This window comes from Halyomorpha halys, unplaced genomic scaffold (genome assembly GCF_000696795.3).
Source record: "Halyomorpha halys isolate HHAL.00 unplaced genomic scaffold, Hhal_1.1 Scaffold784.1, whole genome shotgun sequence".
Taxonomy (NCBI): domain Eukaryota; kingdom Metazoa; phylum Arthropoda; class Insecta; order Hemiptera; family Pentatomidae; genus Halyomorpha; species Halyomorpha halys.
In genome coordinates this window covers 408,640-422,730 of record NW_027110569.1, presented here as the reverse complement: position 1 = coordinate 422,730, position 14,091 = coordinate 408,640, and positions in this window count along the sequence as shown.

The window sequence follows — 14,091 nt, the reverse complement described above, 5'->3', positions numbered from 1 at the left end:
TCAACATTTTTTATTTTTTAAACGAAACAATAGCAACAAGCTCCTCGAAAGAGAATAGTATACAAAAGATCAATACAGCTATTGTAGTCTCCAGCAGTTGGGCACTATCTCGTACCCCTAAAAGAAATAACCAGCGTTGGTACCTTTCAGCAGTATTGAATCCAGGAAATTGGACCAGCCCATTGAGTTCTAAGCTTTTCAATTCCTGAGGATAAGAGGACAAAAAACCTAAATCTTTGATTAACAGACAAATAAACAATAACAGTAAATTGTATGCTTCACTGAATTTGAAATGCGAGGGGTCCAAGTCTGAATGTGTTAAGCGCTATTCTCAAAAAATAGTATTAATGGAATTATTGTCTTAAATTAAATATCTACAATCTAATTACAGTCTTATTATGATATAACATAATTATTTTATTAAGGATTAATATGAGGTTTGATTAAAGCGGTGGTGAATAGTGAAAGCTCAGACAGCCACTGTAATCGAGTAACCAAAACATTTACTGTCGTACTATTACTGTCAACGGAAAACCTCAAAACAATGAATTGTAAATAAATATCTAGTGAATTTCTTTTTTCTCCTTTCCAAATATTTCTTCAGATTATAATTATTTACACTACACCAACACTGTGCTGCATGCAGTATGACTACAGAAAAGTACTCTGAAGACGTAGGAGGACTCTGAAACGTCGGTGTACAGTAAATAATTTTAAAATAAAGAAATATCTATAAAGGAGAAAAAAATAAAGTCACTAAGTCTTTATATGATATAATTTTAACCTTTCTGGGATATAAGATCGATGTATAAACAGAATATATATAATATTATGGACAACAGTTACTACCTTATAAGTAAGATGGAAAAAGTGCTAACAGAGAAGTTAATGGAAACATTGCAACAGAATTACAGAAAAATATCTTGAAGAAAGAGAAGGAAACCAAAACCTTAATGTAGTGTAAATAATAATAATAAATCAAGCACTAGCGATAAAGTACAGCTTAATTGAAGATAAAATACCATACTATAAGTACCACCCAAATAGATTCCTCCAAAAAGGTCCTCTCAAGCTATATTGGGATGAATCAATAATTACGGACCATACAGTACGCCATAATAAACCAGATATCCTCCTTATTGATCTAAGAAAAAAGAAAGCAGAACTTATTGATGTTGGGATCCCGAAACGATAATAATATAAGCTCTACTTTGGGAGAAAAACTAAGGAAATATCAGAAACTGGCGATTGAATTGAAGGAACTGTATCACCTGGAGGGAGTTACCACAACTCCAATCATAATATCCCCCAATGGCCTCGTACCAAAATCCACAGTGGCAGGCGTGAATGGTTTGGGAGTGCCTGTTGATGTACTAAGAGAGGCACAACAGTCGGTTCTATTAGACACAGCACGTATAGTGCGAAAGGTTTTAAATATTTGAAAAGAGAAAATAAATAAATAAACAAAATATGAAGGTGGTTGGATTTCTAGGTCCTCTACCTCAGATATAAAACCCGCAATAGCGAGAAAACTCGGATAATAATAAAAAGGAAACATTGAGAAAGGAGAAGAAAGAAAATTACTAAATATTTATATGATATAATTTGAACTTTTTCGGAGTAAAAGATTTGTGTATAAACACAATATAATTATATATATTATGGCTCTAAAGTCGTAGACATTTTATTTTTGCATTATTCTAAATATCAAAAGATGACTTTCACGATTGTGTAGTATCTAAACCATGGACTGGAAAATGGACAAAATACCGGTAAAATACAGACGTTCATATATTGTGGGGTTTTGTCTGATAAGTTTTAATAGAGTTTTAGTTTCAATTATGGTTCCAATCATTAATAGTTCTTCCAATGTTTTCGGGGGTGCCGAACTCAATTTAAACTCATTTTCTACAGAAATAAATACTAAGTGTGCTAAAAATAATTATAAAATGAATTAAACTTTTTTCTATTTTTCTTGCATAATATAAAAACCATAAATGCCTTTTAAAAGCATTAACTAAATTAAATATAAATAATATATCTAATAATGTAAATTTCTAAAATTCTTGTATTCTATATTTTTTTCGTATCGGATATCGCTTAGGAGCATCCACTCTTAACCCTAAGCGGTCTAGGGTTCAGTAAAATAGGGCCCAGATATGGATCTTGGTGGATTATCTTAGTTAAGTTCGCAATTTTTTTTTAGGTACTAATTACGAATTTCAAATTAACTACCTCAAATTTGTTTCCAAAATAAAAAAATAAAAAATTCTATTTTGGCTCATAGCTTGAATATCAAATATTCAAATATCTCCTATTACATTCAACTATAAAAGAATTAAAATTTAATTAAATTACCTAAATATTTCTATAGCATTTTTTTTTGTTTTCAATTACATTGGAATAAATTCACATACTTTAGACAATAATGGAAGGTATTCAAATAATGCCTGGTTTCCAAGTTGAGTTGGAAAAAATAAATTCAACAAAATTTTTGTTTGAATTTTTTCAACTTTCTTTTTAAAGTTTCTGAGACAAAGTCGAGGTGAATAGTTGAAGTTCGTAGCTTGCATCCTAAAAATATAAATAAAGGTTTATGGACGTTTCCAAAATATTCAACAGATGATTTTCCAGTCCTTATTTCCAGGAACCTATGAAGTTAAAACCGATCCCTGGAATGAAAACAAACATAAAAATGAGGGGAATTTATTTAGATCCAGTATAAGTAGATGTTTTTTTTTTGTTTTTTTGAAAAAATAACTTAATAACTAAGGTGGTAAACTTCAAATACGTGTTAAGAAATTTCAAAAGCATGGAGGTGCAAAAACCAAGAATGCCTTGACTTTTGAATTTTTCTGGTAATATTGAAAATTATATAAATTGATCATTATCGGAGACTGGAAGATGTAAACCACTTTTTTTTTTTTCAGTTCATAGTATGTTCCAGTAATAACCGACTAGAGGTATTACATTTACATTATAGAAAAATTAATTAATATAAACAATTACCTCGGAAATAATTCAAATTAGAAAGCCCAAGCGCGACCTAAAGATATAAATGGATTTGATTTATTTTTTCTTCTCCCTGATCGCAACTTTTCTGCGGTATTATGATTTGACAAAAAGCAATTCTTTTTAGACCCAGCATAAAGTACGTGTCAGTAATGTCACGATACTAAATCCGTTCAACCGTTAAGCATTGCGGGTACTATATAACCTGCCCCGTGTCAATTTCTAACTTGAATCAATAAAAACGTAAGCCGTCTACATAGTATAGGTTCCTAACAAGTTAATATCTTTATCAATAGTATGTTATTCTAATAAAGTCAATCATTTTTTAAGCTATTAGTTGTTTTATTACTTATTATAAAGATGTTGCATATTTTAAAGAGTTTTATCATTTTATTTATGATGAACTTCCTCATTTTAAAAAAATATTTTGCAAAATTTAACCTGCAGACCTTTTCAGGGATAGTTGTACTAAATAAGGCCAACTTAAATTAAATACAAAATTTTACGAACTAAAACTAGTTTTACAACCATAAGGATATCTACGGGTATGTTGCCAGTAATGACACCTTTTCAGGAATGTCGCAGCAAGAAAAAAAAAAAAAAAAAAAAAAGCTGATTACAAAAAAAATTAAAATTATACTGACTTTTTAAACACTAAACCATTTCTTATTCTAATCTAACTCAAAGTATTTCTTTTTTGAAGTTAGAACTCTTCTATTGTGATTTATAACGAACATCAAATACTTATACAAAAATATTATTTTGGGCATATCTAATTCAGATAAAATCCAGAAATGTCACCTTCATACATAGGTATATAAAAAAATGATTTATTAAAAAAAATTAAATGTATTCTTAATATATTAAAGTATAAAAAACACTAATAATTGAATGTTTCTGAAAAATCGTTAGTTCCTTATGCTAGTTTGCTATTTTGCCGCCAATCTTCAGTCAGTTAAGGCCAGTAACACAAACATCTAGTAAAACTAAGATTTTTATAACTCAGATTTGTCTTAGAATTTACTAAAACTTCGGTAACTTAGTGACCTGTTTCAAGTGTCAAATTTTTTTTAACCACGTTAACAGGGTTACCTGAAATTGGAATATCTAAGATAACTGTCAAACTCCGCAATTCCTATCGCTAATGTTAGAAATCGTGGGTACAATTAAATTTAAAATAGATTCAACAGCCACTTTTGACAGTATAAATCGCAGGAAAATTTCTTTATCCGACCAATGTACCGACCAACTGGCCGTTAAAACCTAAACCTAAAAATATCAATTCAACAATTCTTAAATTTAAAAAAACTAAATTTTAGAATTTTTTTTTAGTTTGTTAGACTAAAAAAATAAAATAAAATAAAGTTCGTCAACAACTGAAATTAAACAATTATAATTATTTATTACAATAAATGGAATATGGTCAGGGTGCGGTCAAATTAAACTCAAATAGTAATATTGTTTACTATTTTTATTTATTTATATTTTATTTAAACTAAATAAAAATAGTACATAATATTACTATTTGATTTTAATTTGACGGCACCTGGACCATATTCCATTTATTGCTAAACACGGTCAATCAACAATCTTCCATAATTATTTGTTGATTGAAACCAGATAGAGGAAAAGAAAAAGATTTTATAATTTATTAAATCATTTACGAATCCTCTATAAAATACTCGAAAAAAATAAAAAATAATATTATACTTTTACCCTGATATGTATATTCGGAAGAATATATAAATTTATATTATAATAATAAACTATTAATTTTCAAATAATTAATTGCTTTAAAACTGTTAATAAACTAATAAAATTTATGTAAAGAAAAAATCTAATAATATAAAAAAAGAGGAATATAGTTACGATTTGAAAAATACTTTGAGGAAAAAAAATAAACGAGGAAAATGATTAATTAACCACCATAATTTAAAGCTGGAGTGGGATGGAAAGTTTAGGCAGGCAGAATCAAAAAGTTTAACGGCTTAAATTAGTCAAAAGGAAAATCAATGAAACACCCCCAGGGAGATATTTTCAATACAGCATTCCCAGCTCTTCTATACCCAATCATCACACAGTCATTAGGTCCCTATTCATAGCTCGTAATCTATACCAAGTTCCCTCAAGTACTATAATTTTCTACAAACTAATATTTACGCCACTTGCTAGTTGTATTCCATGAATAAGACTAATTATTTTAAGCTACTATACCCAATCAATTAATTATAATTGAAGTTACAATGTTGAAGTTGATCCAAGAACAAAAATTACCTATAGCAAGATCTCTTGGTAAATTAGAAGAATTAGATTTTAGATTACAAAGAATATAAAATAAAAACTACTGTAAATGCATGTTAAAAAAAACAAAAAACATATCAATAATTATATGAGACAAAATAATAAAATAAAATTTCTGCATACTGTTAACTAAATTTTTAAAACTATATCCAATATTGATATATACCAGCAATATTCAAAGTGTTTGTAGACGATGAAAAATGTTATTAAGTAATGAATTATTGTAAATTAGTGAGCCTTTTAAGTTATTAACATTTTTTTTTTAGAAAACATAAATCCTAATTTTCAAAATATATTTAGAAATGAAACTTTAAGCATACTTAACATATTAAGTAAAATATATTTAAAAGCCGCAATTTATTTTTAGATCGATTCAGTAAAAAAAAAAAACTTTCAACGATATTAGCGCATTTTTTTTTTATTTCCTTTTAGTCGTTTTGAGATTACAAAAATATTTTTCAATTGTTCAATTCCACATATTCTTCGGATCTTTTTAAATGTATAACGACTTAAATTCTATACGCTCCTTTTTGTCATCCATATTTGAATTATTTGCTTTAGTCTCTATAAAGGAATTCTATTGACTAGGAATGCCACTTGTCGGTTCCTAGATCCAATTATTGCTATATAACTGTCATACATAATTTCTAACCCTGTACATTTTATAAGACTCTAACCCTCAATTTGACTAAGACATTTATACTACTCATACAATTACTACCCACCCCAAAAACAAAGTCTCATATTTTTTATTTTTAGGTTATTATTAGGTTTTAGCGCACTTGCTCAGCCCCCAATTGCTCATTACCAGTGATGCGGCAATAGGGATGCGCTGGGATCTTATGGGCTCTGCTCTACCCCTCACACGTAAGGGTATAGTGAGCTCAGAGATCCTCAGATCGATTGTGTAAATATTGTATATAGGAGTGTAAATGTGACTAGAGATACTTTTATTTTTATCATTATTTATTTATTTTTTCATACATATAGTTTGATTATGTTCATTTTCTTTATCCTTCTGTTTGTATATATATTTTAAGAGTGATTTTATTTATTTTTATGTACTTTTTTTTTCATTTATTTGTTTATTTTTCAGTCTTATTTTATTTTAGTAAGAATGTGATCATTCATTACTACTACCTATTGCCCACAATGGTGTGGCAGATTGTAATATCTATCAATAAATAAAGTTCGATTATAAAAAAAGAAAAAAGAAAATACAATTCTATTTTCAATAATATTTACATTATTTTAAACTTATCTTTTGCATTGCATTTACACTAGTATATTTTTCTACTTAAGCGTCATTGCGAAAGATGTATTTGGGTTTTACTTAACGTTATATTTCCCGTGATGTACGAGTATTTTTTTTAGTTTCATTTCGATTCCGTTCCTGGTTATTAACAGAAACCCAACAATAACTCTAAAATAAACTGTTATTGGCATTGGCAGGCTGCTGTATTTTAAATACTGAGGTAAGTAAGTTGGAAGTTTCCTTTCAGTTTTAGGTACATTATTCGTGCCAAAATCAATCCTAAAACTAAAAATGATAAGAACTAAATTAACCATTTTTCTGTAATTGATTCTAGTGCAAAGTTATTCCCCTTTCGAAAGGCTGAAATTCATTTTTTTTTCTCCTGTTATAAATCAACATAAAGTATTATTACAATAAGGATTGATGAGGCAAATTAGAATTTCTAAATATAATAATTTATCACCGTATTTTAATGGAGATGCATACATAATAGATGAAAATAAATAATGTTCTGTCTGAAAGAAGTGGAAACAATCACGCACATATCAGTTGATTGTCCGATTTATAACAGTCATAAAATATTACTTCTCGTAAATAAATATTTTTTCATTATAATACAGGATATGATATAAATCATTTACGATAAACATCTTCATAAGATAATTTAATCATTGTTTTCGAATAATCATTGTGGTAAACGACTATTTGATTTAGAAAAACTAATATTTTAATTTTTGTTTCTAATTTAAAACAACACTTAATTTTCAGTTCGATTCAAGTTTTTGACGACCATCGTTACTAAGCTATTTTTTAAACTTAATTATATCAAATTACTTTATTTTAGCATTATTTTAAAATTATGGCTGACTCCAAATACAAGAAAAGACTAAGAAAACAAAATAAATAAATAAAATATAAAATTATCAATATAAAACTAACACCACACATCACAATAATAATAACAAAATAACCAACTAAACAATACTTGTTCACTAAAGAACTTATAAAACAGAAAAATAAGATGGCAATATGGTTTTATTCTTTCGGAACGGCAGAGCGGGGACTTTTTTTTCAACGTATTTTTCCTCTTCTCTTTTATTAGCTTTTCCAGGGATCCATTCGCTTGATTAGATTCACTTGTCTATTTCGTCAGAAAATTACGGAATAAAAAGAAAAGGATGGCTGCTCAGGGTAAGGAATTTTTTTCTGACGTCGACATCGGAACAAAAATATTAAGGAAAGCAGAACAAAAACCAAGGGGAAAAAAATAAAAAAACCAAGGACTAAGAAATATAATACAAGAACAATATTTTCAGTATCACCGAAAGTAATTATTCTACATGTTTTGATTTTTACTTTTAATTTAATATTACTTTTGCAGAAATAAAAAAATAATCTTCAGGAGAAACGAATAATAATCAACATTTTATTTTGCCAAGTTGTTCTGAAAAAATTTAAAATACAAAATTACAAAATTTCGTCTCACTATTAAAATACATTTACTATCTGTATTAACACCTTGGGTAAAACTCTAATTCCCAAGTGCTTAGTACGGTATTGATAAGTGTTATCAGTTTAACGATACGTTGTTGAGAACCACTCAAGCACTTGAAAATGATAGCTATGAGAAAATACGTACTAAAACCAATAAATATAGTTCAACTGATTAACGTTCATTTCTCGACTTTTCATCTATCATTAACATGAAACATACTTGTGTAGGAAACACTAAATTTTTATCTTGATTCTTTTCTTATTTAAAAAATGAGTTAATGCTATATTTGAAAATTATTTTTACTATGGAATTAGTAGGATTGTATCTTTTGCACAGACAATATTGGTACACTAATATTATTATTTTGGAAGTAATTTCATCATTAGCAGCGATAAATGATTGACAATGATGGTAATTAGATAAAATATTTAGAATATATTGTTTTCTGTTATATGTTGAATGAGGATGAGTCATATCCCTCACAATATATCTATGTACCGCGAGTAAATCTAACTTAAAAGGTTAGGTATTTAATAAAAATGTATGTAGAAAATTTTAACCTATACTACTTTTATAGCTCCATCTATGTTGTTATTTAAATCAAATTTGATAAAGAAATGTTTTAGGTCAAATATGATAAAGAAATGTTTAAGATCAAATATTATAAAGAAATGTTTTAGATCAAATATGATAAAGAAATGTTTTAGATCAAATAAACATTATTTACTAACTGAAACAATTAATTTAAATAAATATAATGTGAGATTGATTGATACAATGTAAATCTCTACTTCAAAAGTTTTTAAAGTGTCTAACAGATTTAAAGTATTTCAGCTATTTTGTAACATACACTTTTTTTTCCCGTCCTCCCTAGACATTACCTTTTAGTTATATTATGAGTACCTTTTAGTTATATCTATTCATGAGTCCATCAAAGCATATACATTTATATACCAAATAAATAACATTTAATTACAAATCATATATATGCGTTTTATAAGACATACAAAACATACCTTGTAATATCTAGTGAGGGCATGAAAAGTAAAAACAAAATAGCCGAAATAGATTATTTATTTTTAATTTAAAGATATTTAGTAAATTTTTAAATGTAAAAGGTTATTCTAAAATTAAATTAAAAAAAAAAACTATAAAATTGGTACAAAGTTCGAAAAGTTTGACAATTATTAAACCAACTTTAAAGGAACTAGTTGTAGAGAATTGGTTGCTGTTGTGGTGAGCATTTTGCTAACTTATAGGAATTGAATACAGCATTTAAACTTGGGGAATTACAAAAAATAGATAGTTATTTTATTCATTGTGAAGAAAAGAAAAATACTGATAAAGGGGACGATTGATGTATAAAAATGCAAACGAATACGGGAATTGGATCCAATCCGGGAGATAGATGTTTGTATAGCTATTTTTATTGAAGATAATGTTTACCGACCTCTTATCAGAGAATATGCGCCCCTGCTAAACCAGCCAGGAAATCTCAGATTTTCCCCATGTTTTACTTTCTTTACCTCTGGAACCTATACAGACTTGGCTATAGCTTGAAAGGTCATGATAAAAAGAAGTTAAACCTGAACAGATTTGAATATTCGACGTACTACGGAGGTAGTAAGCGTGGAGACATTAATTTGAAAAGAATGAATAACCGTAAAGCTACTTACGTGACCCTACTGGTTGTATTATGGGGAGCCTTACCTGTGAAAAAGAAAAAAAAAGGTTAATATAGATGATAAAAATTAATTACTATTAAATAAAAACACTTATTACTAAAATAAAAATTTGAAGTTTATCACCAGTTAAAAAATAAAATTCTGGAAAGAAGATAATTACGAAAAAAAAAAAACCATATAATAACTCATACACGAACGCATATAAGTATTACTATATAATATAATTTTATCAAATACAAAACGTTTGCGCATGTGTAAGTGAAAATAGTTTATGAAATCTGATAAAATAAATTTTGGACCTACTAGGTACCAATATGCATAATCCTTGAAAATTTCATCAAAATTACAGATAGACACGGAACCAAATTTACCTTGATGTCTAAAATGTATGATTTCATTGAAGAAATAAATTTAGTTCAATATATATAAAAATATTGAAGAATAATAATAAAGAATTGAATCAGAGTTATTTTAGAAGGTCAATCCATGATTCAAATCATAAAACTGTTAGTGAAGATTCCTGAATCGTTTTGCTACCCTGGAATGCATTATGTTTTTATAAATTAATAACTAATAAAACATAAAAATAATGTGTGTATATATATACATGCATAATTCCCAAAAGCTCTCAACATAGAAATGCCAACTTTTTTTCCTTAGCCGGAACTAATCTAAACTTTAATGCCAGGCTGGGAACTAAGTTCACTTTAATTAAAACAATTAATCAAGTAGTACTAGGCTCCTGGCTTATTAAATAATAACGCATAACTAGCTTCGTATAATATATTACAGGGTTAAACAAGACTCTCCTACAATATTCATCCCTCAACAAAACAAAAATAATATTAGAATAACAAACAAAAATTGAAAATAGGAATAAAACAAATATGGAATTCAATCCAACATTTATTAAAATTTATAATGCGACCATCTTTGTAATCAAATAAATAGGCAGGTATTAATTAACATTATAAACAGTAGTAAAGCCAATATACCAATGTAATTTCATTCTACTATCTGAAAATTTGTAAACGCTCGCCAGATAAAAATCTTACTATATGAACCATGTAATTATTCTTAGGGGACATGTGTCCCAGAATAAAATTATTTTTTCATTTCATATTTCACATTTTTTTTTTAAATACTTTGAATTAAACATAAGAACAAATTTAAACGTGGGACGTAAGTACATGTGGGATCTATATAAATTAATTTTAATCTACATCAAATTCATGAATACATACTTCATGAATTTATTTAAAAAATAAATGCCTACTAGTTGATTTTCAATGTCATAAATAAATCTTGACACTGCAACTATTACACAATTCGTACATCAAAGGTAAACTACTCTAGGAATCACATTTTTTGGAAATTCCGTCCATGAAAAAAAAAAATATTTTGGAACGTTGAGTGGAATACTTCAATTGTGAAAAACAAGGGTAAAGACCATAGTAAAATACAATAAAACTAAGGGATAGTAATAGAAAAAATAATCAGTCAACGTTTCGCCTACGCCAACATCAGAGCAGCAACAGATTCAGGATAGAGATAAAACACAAATTATTTATTAAAGAATATTAATACATGCTATCACTATCCTGGGCTATAAGTATTAGAGTGTACAATCATACAATGTACTTGACAAAAGAATAAAAGAAATACTATTGAGTAAAATAAATACAAAACAAATAAGAAAATAATATTAAAAAAATAAAACAATAAAATAAGAGAAAAGAAAAAAAAAACAATAACATAACAGTAAAAAAAAAATAATACAAAAACAAAACAACAATAAAATAAAGCAAACACAACATATAAAAACAAAACAATAATTTTTTTTATATAATATATTTACAACTGTATTACACATATACAATTAGTAAATTTGCTATTTGTAATAAAATGCATGATACTAACATATGGAGATCTACCCATTGAAAAAACTCCGATGAAATGAAATAAATAAAATTAAAAGAAAGGTTCAGGCAAACACATGCCATCACCGACGACACCGCCTTCAGCGGACCCGGCAAACTATCTTACAATGCCATACTGGCAAAATAACATGCTTTCAATAGCCGGCATATGTACATATATTCCTTTTTTGTATATATTGTAATTTGTTTGTTTTTCTTGTTTTAGGAGGTAGGAAAAAAAAAAAAGAAAACGGGTACTCCAATGCTAAATACAATAGATATAATTTTTTTTTTCATATTTCCAGTGTTATAACATGAATAAGATACAGGAAAAAAAAAATTTTCATTCTAGACTGGATCTGCTGCTGGAATAAAGAAATACATTTCACCAAGAAGCGAGATATTTTCGATCTCGAGACTAGATGAAGCCAGGATAGTTCATGAATAGAACTGGGGCTCCCCCATGGGCGAAGGACAGCTGATTCAGGGCGACGGGAGTGCAATCTAAAAAAGTATACGACGGAGGACTTATTTAGCGAGCGAAGAAGAGATAGGTGAAAAGAGGAGGATATTGGCGATAGGAACTGAATCCTAACCGCCCTTGGGAAGGGTTAATAAAGGGCCAGGGGGGCCTCCGTCAAGTTTTTACCGTTTAATCAGGAGAGGTCGAGGGTTCATTTGGACGGGGCCGGACCGATACGTGTTCCGAAACCCTAACACCTCCCCCCCCCCACCACCACTATCCCCACCTGGCCTAACTGTATATCCCCACCTGGGGACTCTTGCTACCTTCTTATTTCATCGCAAAGACAACTCCTAAGGGTAGGTAAATATCATATGTATTATAATCGGCCCAAAGATTACCAGACTTATTATCTGCAGAAAAAGGTAATGTATTGCTTTCATGCTTAGTGAAATAATTTTGTTAAACACATCTACAAAATTAACCATGATATCAGTACCAGAGAGAGGCTCGCCGCCACGTAGCTGGTACCAACTTAACTTAGCATTACATAACGCCGTGGAAATATAAATAAAATAAAAACAAATAGGTTTAAGAATAATTTTTTGTTAACTGATACCATAAAAACTTAAAAATTGAATAAATACAATGGTATAAAAATAAAAAATACAAGCAAATCCGAACTAATTTTAAATTATCTGTCTTTAATATGAAGTTTCAAAATATGTTGATTTCGGAATTGTGGAACATTGTTGGTACTTTACCCTATAAACCTATAAACTTTACTATTAAAAGTCTTGATGGGGGAGGAAGGAGGTGGAAGATTTTTTCTGATACATGATCTGAATCAATACTTCTACCGAAAAAATAAGTTAGATACATTTTCAATATAAACGTTTCCGTTTATTCAGCAAAGTCCTTAGATTACGAGATAATTTGATATGAACATTAGGGTATCTTAAGAATTACCATTTATTTATTGGAGAAGTGACGCATGCTCGCGGCAGCATCTATTTAAAGACAAGGGTGGTCTCTCAAAAGCTCTAAAAATAACACCGAGCCATCAAAATATAAAGCCCACTTTTACCACCTTCTTCAAAACACGCCGGAACCCTTTATAATCACACAGAGATCTAAATCAGACCGATCACCGGCGCCAACTTTCGTAATCAATACTTCAAGGAACAAAATTAAATTCCATTCTGCATATCTTTGAACCATATCAATATAATAATAATTACAGATTCGCTAAGATCATTGAAAGCCATAGAATGCATGTAACCGAAACACTAGAAAATTTCTAATATTCATTCTTATTTAACCAGCTTTATTTATATTTATATTCCCTTCTTTCACATATCACCTTAATATAGTCAAATGGTTTTTGAGATATTGATTTTTAAAATAAATTAACTAACTACTTATCTTTCAGTAGATTCTTAGGAAATTTTGCTTTTTAAAAAGCTATATCTCGAGAACTATTGGACGTAAATAGCTCTTTTATGGCTAATATTTCAGAAAATTTACCCTTCTTTAAATAATGTGCTCTTAGATTTTCTAGTGTTGTTGGTAGTTTTTAAGATACAGAGCTTCGAATGAAAAAAATTAGTGTTTTTAAGGTTTTGAAATAGCCGCCATTATTTATTCCCCCTACCTTTACTTGGCAGACTCATCAATTTTGACTATTAATTGTACATAGTTCTCATTAAATTAATCAAAAATTGGGATGATATAACTGCCTTTTTTCTTCCCGGCTCTTGTACTATTAGACAAAGCTGTGGGTGTGAAATAAATGTTGTTTAATGTTTGGAGTTAGGAATCTAACCTTAATCACACATTAATGCTTATCACAAACACCTTCCGAACATTATTGCAAGGTTCCTAAATTTTAGAAATTATGTAAAAAAAAATACTGAACTACTGTAGCTTTTCCAACAGATAGGTGGATAGGCACAGAAATT